A 17,693-nucleotide genomic window follows, 5' to 3' on the forward strand; every position below is an offset into this window, starting at 1 on the left:
AAGTGGCAGTGGGAAAAGAAAGTATCCCAACTCTCCCACCTTGATTAGTATATCAGAGCAAATGAAGGAAAGTACCAAACCATCCTGGAAAGAACGGCAGATAGCCATGTTTCAATGAGAACCAAATAATAGAAGATGTAGGAATTTAAGAAAAAAACATGTTTTATTAGTACAGAGCATTCCAAAAAGTGAAATGATTGGGTAACATTAAATGGAAGGTTGGAAGATGAGGGATTTAAGAGAAAAGACAATAAGGGAACTAGGAGTAGAGGACAGAGAAGAGGATTTGAAAATGACAATTTGAGAGCTCAGGGATTGGGAGGATATGTGAAAATTTTATCACTGGGAATGAGTTCAGATTGCTCATCAACATTCCTAGAAGTTTGGTCAAAGGGTGGAGTCTTCCTGGGATTTTAGTTCAAGCAAAGAGACTTAAGATGGGTAACTGATTGAATGGCATTTCTTTCTTTTCCTACAAGTAGAAAGAGGCCAAGCAAGAAGACCATCAGGCAATCAACTTGAAGATGTTAGAAGCAGTGGTGATAAAAAAAAAAAAAAAGAGATACTACATAAAATATCTTGAGAAAAATGTTCAAAGGGGGGTAAAGAAGTTAATCCAGATTGGCAATGCTAAGGTAAGCACAAGGTTAAGTTTTAAAAGATCCTGAAGAAACTAGAAAGTTAGATAATAAAATTTAACAAAAATTAAGATATGTAGAAAATGAACACGAAAATAACGAAAGAAATGACCAATTCAAAATCTATGATTTAAAAAAACCTGAAAAAGCCCATAGATGTAATAAGCATTAAACTTATTGCCAAGGAAACATAACTACACACAATGCATAGAAGATGGAAATACAGGATCAAAGATCATTAAATTATCTGAACAATTGCAAAGGATACAAGCCAAAGTGATAGACCTAGAAAATAGATCAAAAAACAGAAATCAGAAAACACTTAGAGAAGAAAAATTTTAAGACATGACCAAAAAAATAACAGTAGAAATAATCTGCAAAATGGCTACAAGGAAAAACCTAAGATTCAACAACTCCAGAAATGCTATAGTCAAATTCTAATATTATATCAACAAAAATACTAAGAGGAACAATGCTGCAAAACAGGCACACTAATACGCTGGTGTATATTAATGGTATTGTGAACTAGTCTAAGCATTTTGGAACCCAATTTGGAAGAAGGTCCCAAAGTCATTAACACTTACCTTTTAAGTCTATATCTCAATGTAATCAAAAAGACAAAGTACCAATATGTACAAAAATATTCATAGCTTTTCTTTTTGTTATAGCAAAGAACTGGACATTAATAGGGTACCTATCAAGTGGGGGATGGCCTGAACAAATTATGGTCTACACATGTATTGGAATATTATTAAACTATAAGAAATAATAGGTTGCAAAAAATACAAAAGAAATAGACTGCTTTCTGAGAAACCCGTAAAGACTTGTGTTAGGTGAGCAGATCAAGGAAGAGAATTCCTTACACATTCTTGAATTTCCAGAGATAGTGTCCCCAAAATGAAGGATGCTAAGGACTTCATCTAGAAGAATCATGGAGAGAACGCAGCATGCATTAAGTTTCTGTGCTGATTCCAGTTGCCAATTCAAGTCGTTGGTAGGAGACTTTTTCAATTGGCTGTGTGGTCAGAATTATTGTCTTAAAGGCCTGAGTCAGCTTTAACAGCAGTCTTGGGAAGTAAAGTGACTTCACTCACACTGTCTAATGAGAGACCTCAGCTCCTTCTCGTTTCTCCCCACTGAGTCCACATCACCCCCATCCACACAATAAAGGGCCTCCTCAGCCTTTTCATTCCTCCTTGTATATTTTAAGTAGAGAAAGTGAAGTCTTCGATCTTAAATCAGAAATGCAAATTACAGCAAACCAAGAGTTGGAATCTAGATTACATTGTCTAGATGTGACAATGTGTTCCAAAGAGCGAGGAACAAGGGCCTGCCTCCTTGCCACTCCAGCCCAGTGGAAGGTTTCCTTTGGACATGAACTTGGTGGAAGCAGCAGTATGTAGGAACTGAGCAAAGATGAGAGGCTCACCAAAGACCAAGGTGGTATAAAATGTATCATACAATGAAGGTTTAGGGGAAAACGTTTGTTCTTGTTATTTCCTTGAAATAAATATCCCTGTATAAAAACCAGTTGATATTAAATAATAAAATTGGTTTTGCAAAGTAGGGAGAGTGTAAGGGTCCAAGAGGAACCTCGCATAGTATTAGGAGGAAGGAAAGAGGCTTTGATGTTTGAAGCACCCCAATGTGATTGCTGCAGCCAGCATGGACCGCCCAGTGAGCCAAAGCTCTGGTCACATTGAGGATCCATCATCAACGGGAGACGTCTCCTTCCCTTATTGGCTGTGCGTGTGACCTCATAGATTCCATATAAGCAATGGGGACCAGGAAGTAGGTAGAGTTCAACAGGAGTCAGGGGAGGCCAGTAAGTGTGCAAGAGGATTGTAGGATGTGAACACATGGAATAGTCTTATTCTTGCAAGCTGCTGTGTCTGGGTGCTCTGTTAGATATGAGAACCACTGCGCATAGAGGGAGGGGCCAGAAATCTCTGAAGGCCTGAGATTGGATAAGACTGGCAATCAGTAACCTCTGGGTGGGAGGTTACAGGAGAGCACAGCCTATAAGCAATTGAGCCAATATAAAAGAAACCTATCACAAACCTGTGAAAGCCCATGAGGGGCAAAATTTAGCGGGCGTGGCCCTGAGAGAATGAAGTCAGAGTATATATGTTTTAATATAATACAACTTTGTAAATACAAACAACTTTGGAAATTTTTTAAGAATTATAATAATAACCAACCATGATTCAAAGTTACTGATGAGGAAACTTGCTTATCTTCCCCTAATAGATAGGTAATCCATTAATGATGCCAAATAAAACATTTTTCAAATATGGCCAATGTGGGAATTTGTTTCATTCAACTATGCCTGTTTGTTACAGGACAGCCTGATGGGGTACAGTGATGAACCTGGAAACCTGAAATAATATATGACCTCAGACACTATCTGTGTGACTCTGGGAAAATCATTTAACCTCTGTTTGCCTGAATTTCCTCAACTATAAAGTGGGGGAAATAATAGCAGCAACATTCAGAGTTGTTATAAGATAAAATAATATCTGTAAAGTGTTATGCAACGTTTAAATGCTATAAAAATACTAGCTATTATATTTTTAATTTTTCCTCCAAATTTGTAGGAAAGAAAGGGACTAGGAATATAGTAGCCAAAAAAGGGGGGCCATCAAGTATTTTTCTAATACACAAAAGAGAAGATCCAGAAAGAATCACAGATAAGCCAAATGGCTTTCTTTTGGGGGGGGGGGGGGGAGGATTGAAAAAAATGGAGGTGAAGATTGTGTGCCAGATACTGTTAGGATTCTTACAAGGTACTAAGACAGTGGAATTGATAGAGACAATAATTATCTAATTTAGCATGGTTCAGTATGATTGATCTGATCCTACAAGGAGATGTTATGGGCCAGAACTTGAAACAGGGTACTAAGTGGAAGTGAGGAGAAACGGTTAAACCTAGTTTAGAATTAACTTAATCCTACAACAAATAATGGTTTCCTAGTGATATAATGATTGGTGTATACTCAGTGTGGAGCATATAAAGAGGAACTGTCAGGGCCAGAAAGACAAGCCTACCAAAGGACAAGCCCACTAGAACAGAAGCCCACTAGAAGCTCTGAGCCTCAGCCAGGATTCAGTTGAGGAGATTCACAAGCCAGAGAAGGCAGTTTAAGCTCTTGAAACCAAGAAGAGAGATAGGCCTCTATTAAAGCTAACCAGGCCCCAGGAAAAGAGACAAGACTTTGAAGGAGAAAATAAAGGATTTGGACTTTAACTCCTGGCTGCATTTGGGGTGATTACTCTGAACTAAAACTAAGGCTGCCCCCAGAAGCCCCCCAAGAAACCTGCTCCCAGAGAAGATTATATTTTTTTTTCATAATTATAACTTTTTATTGACAGAACCCATGCCTGGGTAATTTTTTACAACATTATCCCTTGCACTCAGAGAAGATTATATTTTAAAGAAGAATATTTGCATTTTGGCGCCCCACATTGGGCGTAAGAATTACCTTTTAAGAATCCTAACAAGATACTGTGCTAACTTCTTTACAATTAAAGTTACATGTTAGATTTATTATACATTTTATAAGAAACAAGCTGTACATAACAGGTCCACATAACAAATTCACATTTTCATGTACAATCCTCTTTTATGTTCTACTACATGAGTGTGTGTGTAAATGGAAATTTTATTTCATGTTTATTAAGTTGAGAATTTTTTAAAAACTACAAGCTTCCAAAAAATTTTAAGGATCACAATGAATTTTTTAAGGAAATTAGAAAATGGAGAAAACAGTATTTGGAATAAAATATTTATAAAATTAAGCAGTATGAGATATGAGCCAAGAATTATCTACCTAATAAAATGACAATTGACACTGAAATCTCATTTAAGTTTCATAGTAACACTGTGACATAGATAACACAGATATTAATTATCCCTTAGGTTTCAAAAATCAATTCTATAAGTAGGAAATAGAGGTGAAAGAGTTTTTTAGTTAGTTTTTTTTAATCTGGTAGTTGCTCTTTTTGTGATGGCAAAGAATCAGATATTGAGGGCATGTCCAAAAGTTAGAGAATGACTGAACAAATTGTGATATGACTGTGATGGGATACTATTGTGGTATAAAAAATGAGCAGGATATCTTCAGAAAAACCTGGAAAGACATGTATGAACTGACACAAAGTGAAAGAAGCAAAATTAGGAAAATACCGTACATAATAATAGCAATACTGTACAATAATCAACTATGAAAGACTTGGCCATATTTAGCAGTACAAAGGTCCAAAACAATTCCAAAGGACTCATAATGAAAAACACTATCTACCTTCTAAGAAAAAACTGATGAAGGCTGACTGCAAATGGAAGCTTGAGTATCTTTTACTTTTGTTGTTGGTAGTGATGATGGTGGTTTTGTTTCAGGGATGAGTGTTTTCTTTCACATGACTAAATGGAAATATGTTTTGCATGACTGAAGATATATAACCTATATGAAATTGCTTGCTATCTTAAGGTGAGGAAAGGAAAGGGAGAAAGAAAGAATGTGGAATTCAAAAATTTAAAAACCAAATGTTAAAAATTGTTTTTACATGTAATAGAAAAAATATATATTTTTAAAATGAAGAAAATCTGGTAGCTTTAGTGGACTGCAATCTAACAAGTGGATTGAATGTGTTAAAAAGTTGTAGAGTACAATAAGAAAATTCTAACATCAAGAATTAGAGATTTAGGTGATGGTACTATATGCTTCCTTGGCACCTCTGTAGTGCTGTGTTCAGCTCATTGGATCACATTTTAAGAAACATATGCATAAGCTGAAGGGTGTCCAGTGGAGAGTTGCCTGGATGAAGGGCTTTCAGTCTAGGCCTTTAGTGTGACAGGTCATTTGGGTCTTGGGTGCTCAGGGTACTCTCAGTCCTGCTTATTCCCTGGCTTTCTGCTATAATGAGAGCAAGTATTTATCATGGGTTGAACGAGTTAACCTAGCTGAGGTGACATAGTTTGAACACCAGATGGCACTCAACTATTTAAAAATAATTAACCCTCATTCCCCCCCTACCTTCTCATCTGTTTTAGCTAGCCCACAGCTTCACTAGAAACAGGTCTAGAGATATGATTTGGACTAAGCCCCCCAAATTACCAAAAACAGGAAGCCCCTCTCAGTTCTATTGTTCTCTACCTTTCCAGTGTTTTAGATTCTTATTTCCCCATTCATAAGATTTAACTTTTTTTTTCCTTAATGACTATTTCCTAAAGGGCTTAGAAAAGCCAGGTCACATGAGAATCAGCTGTACAACTTGGGGATATTTAACCTGGAGAAGAGAAAACTTAATAACTTCCTCCATATAACAAGTATTTGAAGGGCTATCAAGTGGAATGATTTTACCTGCCTTGCTTAGATCTGGAGGACAGGGCTAGAAACAGTGAACAGAAATTGCAACAACATATAATGTTAATGGAAGAAAAAAATTAGTCATCTAATAGTGGAATTAGGTAGTGAATTCCCTTTCACTTCAGTTCTTCAAGTAAGTCTATTAGACAAATTGTCTAATATGTTGTGGAGGAAATTTCGGATAAGATAGGAATTGGCTTTAAACTCTGTTTCTGTCATTTCCAACTTTTTCTAAATAACTCTACTTATATATGACACTGGCATCTCAAACCCAGTATGCTCAAAATAATTCACCATCTTCCTCTGAAACATCTCCCTCCCAACTTCTCTCTCGGTTTTTAATATCCTCCCTGTCACCTAGGTTCTAGTCATCTGACAATTTTCTTTCTCTAATACATATCATATATCCAGTTACTTTCCTAATCCTGATAATTCTGCTTCTGTGATATCATTTTTGTCCTTCTTACCTCCCACTGCAACCATCCTGGTTTAGGCTCTCGTAACACCTGATGGCTTAACTTTTGCCTGTCTCCATTCCATCCCCTTGCCAATTGATCTTCCACACTGCCAAGTTATCTTCCTAATGCCCTCAATTTTTAAATTTATGTGGCCAGCACTGTTTTATCACAAGAAGGGAACTTCCACCGAGGGAGACTGTGTCTAATTTGGGAGATAACCACCAGGCACAAGATTGCCCCAATATCCCCAGGACAGAGAGAACAGTGGAAATTATGTTGCAGTAAGTGTATTTTGGAGGAGAATGTTGTGAGATAGGATAAAGAAATGCTATCTGATCATTGTCCTACCTTACCTCCCTCCCTTTTCTGACCTTGCAATTTGGAGTTCCAAGGGATAGGCCTTTTTGATCTAGAGAGACAGTCGTAACAACCAGCACCAGTCCGAAGATAAAGAAAGCCACCAAAGAGAAGTCAGGAAAAGTTGATGAAATTTCCAGTTATTGAGACTCTGGTTGAACTAGTTAACTCTAGAGAAGCTGATTTTCATTTTAGTTCATAAGTGAGCCAAAGTAGAAGCCCTTCACCATCTTTCCTACTTTCCCTTTTAAGTCTATGAGTCTAAGACAATGTATATTTTATATTCCTTTCCACGGACTGTGGGTGTATACATTTAGAATTTCTTCCTCATTTCTGAAGATCTAGAAGCAGTGATCCTCAAAGTATAGTCCAAAGAATTGTTGGGGCCTCTGAAACCCTTTCAGAGGGTCTACAAATTCAAAATCATTTTTTATTTCTAATATAGTAAATAGCTATAAATATAACCCATGTGAACAAAAACTCTTTGAACAGATTCTCGATAGTTTTTTTTTTAACAACATGAAGATACTGAGAACAAAAGTTTGAGAACCACTGATCTAGAGAATTGGGAAAAACAGGAAAATAGCTGATAGTAAATGTCTGTATACATGGGTTTCTGTTTCAGTTTATTCCAACTACAGTCTTCTAGATGATCACAGCATGCTAAGTCTTTAGAATCCATATATGTATAAAAAGTGATTTGACAAAATGGAATTCAGTATACGTTTGAGACTTAAGAATAAATAGCAGCTTTCATAATTTCAAATTTTGTGCAATATTTCATCCCATCTCATTATATTTAGATATAGCCAGGAAGGGTTGAATTGATTTAATACTACCAGTGTGTCATGAACATAGCAGTAAGGGAACCTAGATGTTGTTGCCCAGGGGTGTGCAAACTGAACATTTTTCAGGGACCATCAGATACACTGTAGCCCCTTAGAAAAGGGTTTTCTTTCAGGAATGTCATACAGAAATGTAATAAAATATTACTGGGCTGGAAGAAATGATAAATACACAGAAACATGGACTGATGCTAGGTGACGAATGCAAGAATCAACATAACTATCAATTACAACAATATAAATGGAAACAACAAATTGAAAGCGAATTCTCTAAAACTATAATGTAACTTGCACCCAAAAAAGAGAAATGAGAAAACAATTCTCTTTGGAACAGAAGTAGCAGGGTAAGAGTATGAAGCAATGCCAAACTTTTGATGTGCTAATTTGTTTTGCTGAACTATTTTTCCTTTTTTGCTATAAGGAATGTTTCCACTAAGAGAAGAAAAAGGATATATATTGGGAAATTTTAGATATAATGTAAAAATGAAAGCTTTCAATAAAATTTATGAAAAGCAAGTAAGGGAGGGAGGAAGGAAAGAAAAAGAGTCATTTCTAAGTTCTGGCCTGGTGATTCAAGTTGAGTAATTCAGATAATGACCCCAATTAAACTCAGGAAATAAATGGCAGAGTGATAGATTCTTTCCATAGACTTAAGGAAAATGACATTCAAAGCCTTCAACCAAATGGTTTCTGGCAATGGACAGTTTCTCTTTTTTAAAAAAAATTATTTGGTTTAATTAAAGGATCTCCAACATATTTTCAAGCTCTAAATCCCACTATCGTGCCTCTTCTCTATTTAAACACCTTCAGCAAAAGATAATGCTCAGTTACTGCTGGAAAAATGAACTTTTGATAAAAATAGAACATTTACAAAGGTATTTACATATATATGTATATATACATGCATCTATAGTAATTTTTTAAAGTTCAGTCTTACAGATAATCAAAACTATCCAAATGTAAAAATTTAAGATGATAATCTGTACACCTGGTCAAAAAATAACTAATCATGACAAAACATACATTTCTGATGGAATTGCAATTTGGTAGAATCCTTTTGAAGAGAAATCTGCCTTCATAATAGTAATCACAAAAATCATACATTGACTCAAAGGTTATTTCATTAATAATATGCCATAAGAGTATTATCATAAACAAAAAATAATTATGCACATATAAACATGTGAATATTGTTTTTTAATTGCAAAGAACTGGAAACAACCAAAATGTCTAATAGTAGTTGAATAAATAAATAAACTATGATATGTCAATGAAATGTAATAGTACAAAGCCATTACAAATTGTATATATGAAGAATATAAAGAAATTTGTAAGTTTATGGGAAGAATATAGAACTAAAAAATATACCCTAACTGAAAACCTACTATGTAAGGGGAAATAATTATAGAGATGAATGAAATAAAAGGGAAGAAAACATAAAGATCATAATTAAGAATCTATTATGCATATTGTACATAAAAATGTGTTGTGCGTAAATTGTTGATGCATGGTTATCTGATTTTTATCATTGCTTAAAATTAAATGTATATTTTAAAAATTTAATATCTTATCAGCATATTAAATAAAACATAACTTCCCTATCTAAGCATTCAAGGTCTTCTGCAATCTAACTTCAACCTACTCTTCCCATTCACTTCAACAAACAGTTAGCTCCTACTTTTATGGACTTATCTCATATTTCTCCCTTTCTTGGACTATATATTCCAGACAAACTGGATTACTCTCTATTTCTTATTCTCATCTTTCCAGTTCCAGTTTCAGTGTCTTTTTTCATGCCATTCTCCATACCTGACATAGACTTCCATACCTACCTTCACTTCTATTGGCTAAAGTCTCTTCTTTCAAGGTCTGCTTCTTCCATAAAGTTTTCACCTCCAAATTTCTCCAACATAAAGTGACCTCTCTCTACTCAAGTTTCTCCAAGCTTTTTGCTTGGTCTTCTCTTTTGCCTTTATTTCATTTTCTCACCTTCTATGATTCGTTGTATCCAGCTTTTGTTCCACTACTCACTGAAAGCAGGATGGCTCTGGCTATAGTTCTTTTCACATAACAAGAACTTAAGGTAAGCTGAACTGAGTAAAAAGTATTTAGGTATTTAGGTCCCTAGTTTAGCACAGTCAGGATTAGTAAAAGTTCAAGCAAGTTTTCCCCAGAAAGCTTCTACCCCTGAATTTACAAGGGTCATAGACTTTTTCTGAAGGATAAAACAGAACATGTAGATTTGGCCTACTATAAATTCATTTTGTTCAGCTTTAATCAAGTCTTCAACAGTAATAAAAACAGAAACTTTCATGTACAAAATGCTTTATTAGAAAATGTATAGCAATTTTCCAGAGCAACTACTACTGAGATTCTCAAGTTTTCAGCCTCATTCATCTTACTACATCCCTCAGATCCAAGCCATTCATCTACAGCTTATCTACCTTTTATTTCACTTAATATCTTTGTCTCTATATGATTCTTCTCTTTTCCCCCATGACAATAGGATCATAGATTTAGAACTGGGAGGGATTTCATTTACCATTTAATCCAACCTCCTTCATTTTACAAATGAGAAAAACAAGACCTAGAAAAGTTAGGATCCAAAGTCACACGGAAAGTAAAATGAATATCCTTTCTTTAAAGTCAAACCCTCTTTTCCAATTATGTAATTAATTCTATTTCCTTTGAATTTTATTCCTCACTTTTTCTTTTCCCCATTGTGGATACCTTTTTGTAATTTACTTTCCCCTTCAAGGGCATTCTTGATTTTTAATTTTCACCTAGATTAAAGATCACAAGACAGCTGGTGGCTCAATGGATAGAATACTAGATCTAGAATGAGGAGGATCTTGCTTTCAAATTCAGCCTCAGATGCTTCTTACTTGTATGACCCTGAATAAATCACTTAACGGGTCTGTCTCAATTTTCTTGCTGTAAAAAAAAAGTTATAAATGTTAACTATATATTATCATCATCATCTATGGAGAAAGAGATTTTTTTTTCAAGTCCCTAACTACTTAGATATGGACAGAAGTCCCACAATCCTCTAACAGGCACTACTCAAACTATTTTCTCAGACTAACAATTACTGTCAAATTGATAAATATAATGACCTTTGAGACTCTGGGGTATAAGATAGGATGCTATTGACCAAACACTTCTTCAAATTCTACTTGTAATTTTCTTCCTACCACTTCAACTAATACTTCTGCCTTCTTCCTTTAACTAATTTAATTTTATCCTACTAGCTTGTCTAGTTTATTCCCAAGGCACAATCTTCAACTCTTTTCTTCCTTCTGTACACTGATTTCCTTAATCAGCTCAGGTATTTACTCTCAGTGCCTACATCTATGTTGATGACTAAAAGGTGTTCAACACTAAGTACTCCCTCAAACCCTAACAACATTTAATGTATAAGATTCATTTCCACTTAGGTGTTCCATCATCAGCTGGAATTCAACATATCCAAAAACAAAACTCATGAACTTTCCTGTCAGAACTGACCCAGTTGGAGGCAGAGATGAGATGGTAGAGTAAAAGCAGAGACTCATCGGAGCACTCCCAAATTCCCTACCAAACAATGTTAAAATTACATCTAAAAGTGAATTCCAGAGAAACTGACCCAACAAAAGGAAAGGGTAAAATAATTTTCTAATCCAAAACAACTGGAAAGGTCTTTCTAACTGGGGTGAGAGTGGAACATAATTCAGCAAAGGCTGTGACCGCACAAGCCAGCAGCAGACCTTGTCTTGGCAAACTAGCAGCAAACCTGATTTTATTGTGGTAGCTTCTGGAACTCTCAGCCCATAGATGATAAGGGAGTCAGACAACTGGTTATAAGGAGATTATAGGGAACTCTGCTGGAACTGGGTGTAGGATTCTTTTGCATTGCCCTTACTAAGGATTTAGCATGCTAGACCAGGCTGCAGTCCTAGGGCAAGAAGGAGCACCAACACACAAGAGCTCAAAGCCCCAGGGGAATAGATACTCTAGTCACAGTTTCAAGATGGATAAAAGGGCTTGATTCAAACCACAAGACAAGAGAACAAAGACAGCATCTATCTTTAAATTATACTACCTTTGAAAAACTGAAAACTTACTTTAAAAACTGCAAAGATAAGCACAAAAAAGTTGTCACTCAACACCAGAAGCAAAGTCCAACTTTTACATAAAATTGGAGGTCAAGAAATAGTCTGGGAAAAAATGAGCAAGCAACAACAATAACCAAAAAAAAAACAAAACCCTAACCATAAAAAGTAACTATGGTGAGAGGGAAAATCAAAATACAAACCGAGATGTGTACAACAATGTCAAAACATCTACATATAAGGCCTCAAAGAAAAAAAGATCTGAAACCTAAAAAAGATTTACTGAAAGAACTCAAAAAGGATTTTAAAAATCAGATAAAAGAAATATGATTGATGCAATAAAAACCATGAAAATAGTCAACAGCTTGGTAAAGGAACCACAAAAAAGATGTAAAAATTTCACTGAAGAAAACAAGTCCTTAAAAATTACATTTGGCCAATTGGAAAGGAGGTACAAAAACTCATTTAAAAAATTAATGCCCTAAAAATGGGAATTGGGCAAGTGAATGACACCATAAGGCATCAAGAATCAGTAAAACACAACAAAAGATTAAAAAAAAATAGAAGAAAAATGTGAAATATCTAATCAGAAAAAAAACTGACCTGCAAAGTGAATTGAAAAGAGATGATTTAAGGATTAATGGACAACCTGGAAGATGATCAGAAAAAGAGCTTAGACAACATATTTCTTTTTTTTTTAATTATAACTTTTTGTTGACAGTACATATGCATGGGTAATTTTTTTTTACAACATTATCCCTTGCACTCAATTCTGTTTCGACTTTTCCCTTCCCTCCCTCCACTCCGTCCCCAGATGACAGGCAGTCTTATACATGTTAAATATGTTATAGTATATCCTAGATACAATATATGTGTGCAGAACCGAATGGTTCTCTTGTTGCACAGGAAGAATTGGATTCAGAAGGTAAAAATAATGTGGGAAGAAAAACAAAAATGCAAACAGTTCACATTCATTTCCCAGTGTTCCTTCTCTGGGTGTAGTTGATTCTGTCCATCACTGATCAATTGAAACTAACTTAGATCTTCTCTTTGTCGAACATATCCACTTCCATCAGAATACATTCTCATATAGTATTGTTGTTGAGGTATATAATGATCTCCTGGTTCTGCTCATTTCATTTAGCATCAGTTCATGTAAGTCTTTTCAAGCCTCTCTGTATTCATTCTTCTGGTCATTTCTTACAGAACAATAATATTCCATAACATTCACATACCACAATTTACCCAACCATTCTCCAATTGATGGGCATCCATTCATTTTCCAGTTTCTAGCCACCACAAAAAGGGCTGCCACAAACATTTTGGCATAAACAGGTCCCTTTCCCTTCTCTAATATCTCTTTGGGATATAAGCCCAGTAGTAACATTGCTGGATCAAAGGGTATGCACAGTTTGATAACTTTTTGGGCATAATTCCAGATTGCTCTCCAGAATGGTTGGATGCACCAACAATGCATCAGTGTCCCAGTTTTCCTGCATCCCCTCCAACATTCATTATTATTTTTTCCTGTCATCTTAGCCAATCTGACAGGTGTGCAGTGATATCTCAGAGTTATCTTAATTTGCATTTCTCTGATCAATAGTGATTTGGAACACTTTCATATGAGTAGAAATAGTTTCAATTTCATCATCTGAAAATTGTCTGTTCATATCCTTTGACCATTTATCAACTGGAGAATGGCTTGATTTCTTATAAATTAGAGTCAATTTTCTATATATTTTGGAAATGAGGTCTTTATCAGAACCTTTAACTGTAAAGATGTTTTCCCAGTTTGTTGCTTCCCTTCTAATCTTATTTGCATTAGTTTTGCTTGCGTAAAGGATTTTTAAATTGATATAATCTAAATTTTCTATTTTGTGATCAATAATAATCTCTAGTTCTTCTTTGATCACAAATTCCTTCCTCCTCCACAAGTCTGAGAGGTAAACTATCCTATGTTCCTCTCATTTATTTGTAATCTCATTCTTTATGCCTAAATCATGGACCCATTTTGATCTTATCTTGGTGTACAGTGTTAAGTGTGAGTCCATGACTAATTTCTGCCATACTAATTTCCAGTTTTCCCACTAGTTTTTGTCAAATAATGAATTCTTATACCAAAAGTTGGCATCTTTGAGTTTGTCAAACACTAGATTGCTATAGTTATTGATTGTTTTGTCCTGTGAACCTAACCTGTTCCACTGATCAACTAATTTATTTCTTAGCCAATACCAAATGGTTTTGGTGATTTCTGCTTTATAATATAGTTTTAGATCAGCTACAGCTAGGCCACCTTCATTTGATTTTTTTTCATTAATTCCCTTGAGATTCTCGATTTTTTGTTTTTCCATATGAATTTTGTTGTTATTTTTTCTAGATCATTAAAATAGTTTCTTGAGAGTCTGATTGGTATAGCACTAAATAAATAGATTAGTTTAGCGAGTATTGTCATCTTTATTATATTCGCTCGGCCTATCCAAGAGCACTTAATATTTTTCCAATTATTTAAATCTGACTTTATTTGTGTGGAAAGTGTTTTGTAATTTTGCTCATATAATTCCTGATTTTCCTTTGGTAGATAGATTCCCAAATATTTTAGGCTATCGACAGTAATTTTGAATGGAATTTCTCTTTGTATCTCTTGCTATTGGATTTTGTTGGTAATGTATAAAAATGCTCTCTCTCTCTCTCTCTCTCTCTCTCTCTCTCTCTCTCTCTCTCTCTTTCTGTGTGTGTGTCTCTCTCTCTGTTTCTCTCTCTTTCCCACACACTCACACATACACACACATGCACACACAACTTAATCCTTCTTGAGAGTTTTTATTTCCATAGGGTGGAAGATAGATTTTTTTTTTCACAACTTGAATTTAATGGAAATGTTTTGCATAACTTCACAAGTGGTTTCTTTTTTTTTTTTTAATTATTTTCTATTTCTTTTATTTTATTTTTTGCTGAGGCAATTGGGGTTAAGTGACTTGCCCAGAGTCACACAGCTAGAAAGTGTTAAGTGTCTGAGACCAAATTTGAACTCAGGTCCTCCTGATTTTAGGACTAGTGCTCTATTCACTATGCCACCTAGCTGACCCCACAAGTGGTTTCTTAATAGTGGATGGAGAATCTAGACTCAAAAATTTTGAAAACATTTTGAAAAAAAACTTTTTTGGTTTTGAATGTAACTGGAGAAAAATATTAAATAAAAAAATAAATCACAAAAGAAAAAAACATGCATCAAAACATTTTCACTTTTTTTTTCTTTTTCTTTTCATGGTTTTTCTTTTTTTCCTGATTTTTCTTTCACAACATGACTAATATAGAAATATATTTAAAATGATTGTACATGTATAATCTATATCAGATTTCTGTCTTGGGGTGGGGGAAGTGAGAGAGGGAGAAAAATTTGGATCTCAAAATCTTACAAAAATTAATGTTGAAATCTAGCTTTACATGGATTTGGAAAGAATACTATATATAAAAAGAAAAAGCAATGATAAAACAAAACTATCACTCTTTGCAAATAATATGATAATATATTTGAAGATTCCCAGAGAATATTTTTTTAAAAACACAATTGAAATAATTAACTTTAGCAAAGTTTCAGGATATATATAAAAGAAAGCCACATAAATCACTAGCATTTCTATAAATTACCAGTAAAGTATAAAAACAAAAGAAAGAAATTTCATTTAAAATAACAATAGACAATGTAAAATACTTGGGAGTCTACATAATAAGACAAACTCAAGAACTATATGAATATAATTACATAACACTTTTTACACAAAAAGTCAGTTCTAAACAATTGTAAAAATATTAATTACTCATGGATAGCAGAGTCGATATAATAAAATGACAGTTCTACCTAAATTAACTTATTTAGAGCCAGGCCAATGACATTACCAAAAATTATTTTATAGAGCTAGATAAAATAACAAAATTCATCTGGAAAAATAAAAAGATCAAGAATATCAAGAAAATTAATGATGCCATGTCATACAAGTGAATTGGATTTAAGAGAGGGAGGGTTGGGTAAGGTCACCTGCCTCAGGAGAAAGTGTATGAGTCTGGATTCGAACTGGTGTCCTCTGACTGCAGGGATGGTATTCTAACCACTGTGTCATCTAACTTCCCCCATTTTGATTATATTAAATTGAAAAGTTTAGCACAAAATCCATGCTTATTGGTTGGTTGGTTGGTTGGTGGTTGTCCTTCGATCCTGAAGAAAATCAAAATGACATCACTGTGTTAGTCAAGATACAATGCGTCCAACTGTGGCTGATAGACCAATATGAGCCGGAAATGCTCCACCCCAGGTCGGGCACAAATACTCCATGTGAACATTTTGGTGGATTCCCAAAATCTGTGCTCATGGAGCACTGTACCTTCTCTGAGGAGGGCACCCCATGCTGGGGGTGTCCTGGTCCTGTGTCACACAATTGCAAAGGTCTTAAGAGAAGTTTGAGAGGGTGGGAGCGCTTGCGCTGTGTGAGTTCTCCGTAAAATAATAGTCTTCTTACCAAGTGAATATTTGCCATTCTAACGATGTATCCAGCCCAACAGTTGCGCTTCTCTGCAGTACAGCTGGGGAATACTCGGCTGTTTAGTTCCAGAAAAGAGCTCAGTGTCGGGACTTCCTGTTCTTCAGAATCTTAAGAAGCCATTCAGTTTCCTGGCATGACCCTGGCAGCCTGTCCAGGTTACATAGGTGTACAACTAGGATAATAGCACAGAGGCTGTATAGCCTTCATTTTGCAGTTAGTCTAAAACCTCTTCTCCCCCACATTTTACTTTGGAGCCTCCCAAATGCTGGACCAGCTTTGGCAATCCTTGTACCAAACTCATTATCAGCGTGTATATCCCTAGGAAGTATCTTGCCAAGGTAGGTGAATTTACCCATTTAAAACTTCTCCATTTGCTAGAATTGATGGTTCCACATATAGGGAGTGTGGTGCTGGCTGTCGGAGCACCTGTGTTTTCTTGGTGTTAATTGTTACGTCAAAATTAGCACAAACAGCTGAAAATTGATCAATACTTGTTGAGTCTCAGCTTCCAAGGCTTCATTGAGTGCTGGTCACTGAAAACAAAAAAAAAAATCTTGTACCCACACTTCCTCCCCTTCAGTCTGGCTTGTAGCCATGTAGAAGGGTCTACATTAATGTGGAAGCCCCAGTTAGTTGTCATTTAAGACATTTGCCAACAGGGCTAAAACCATCATACTAAAAAAGTATGGGAGCAAGCATATAATCTTGTTTCACCCCATTGGTGACTAGAAAAGCTCAAGAGCAGCATCCATTATCTAGAATCTAGCCAGCATGTTATTGTGAAATTGATATGCAATACTGATGAACTTTTCCAGGCAAACCCTTGTGACCAATAGTACTAAAAAATGTAGTCAAAATGAGAAGGAAACAGAAAACTGGGAGAGGGGATATAGCAAATTTCTCTGATATACGTCTTATTTCTTAAATATATAGAGAACTGAGTCAAATTTATAAGAATACAAGTCATTCCCCAATTGGTAAATGGTCAAAGGATATAAACAGATAATTTTCAGATGAAGAAATCAGAGCTATCTATAGTTATATAAAAATGCCCTTTATCCCTATTGATTAGAGAAATGCAAATTAAAACAACTTTGAAGTACTGGCTCACACATATCAGGTTGACTAATATGATGACAATGACAAGTGTTAGAGGGAATGTAAGAAAATTGGGACATGAATACATTGTTGGAGGCATTGTGAACTGATTCTGAACCATTGCAGAGAGCAGTTTGGAAGTGTTCCCAAAAGGGCAATCAAACTGTACCTACACTTTGATCCAGCAATAGCACTATTAGTTCTGTATACCAAAGAGATTTTGTTTTGTGAAAAAGAACCTTTATGTATAAGAATATAATTGCCCTTTTTATGGTGGCAAAGTACTGGGATGCTCATCAGTT

This window comes from Sarcophilus harrisii, chromosome 1, assembly GCF_902635505.1.
Source record: "Sarcophilus harrisii chromosome 1, mSarHar1.11, whole genome shotgun sequence".
Lineage (NCBI taxonomy): Eukaryota > Metazoa > Chordata > Mammalia > Dasyuromorphia > Dasyuridae > Sarcophilus > Sarcophilus harrisii.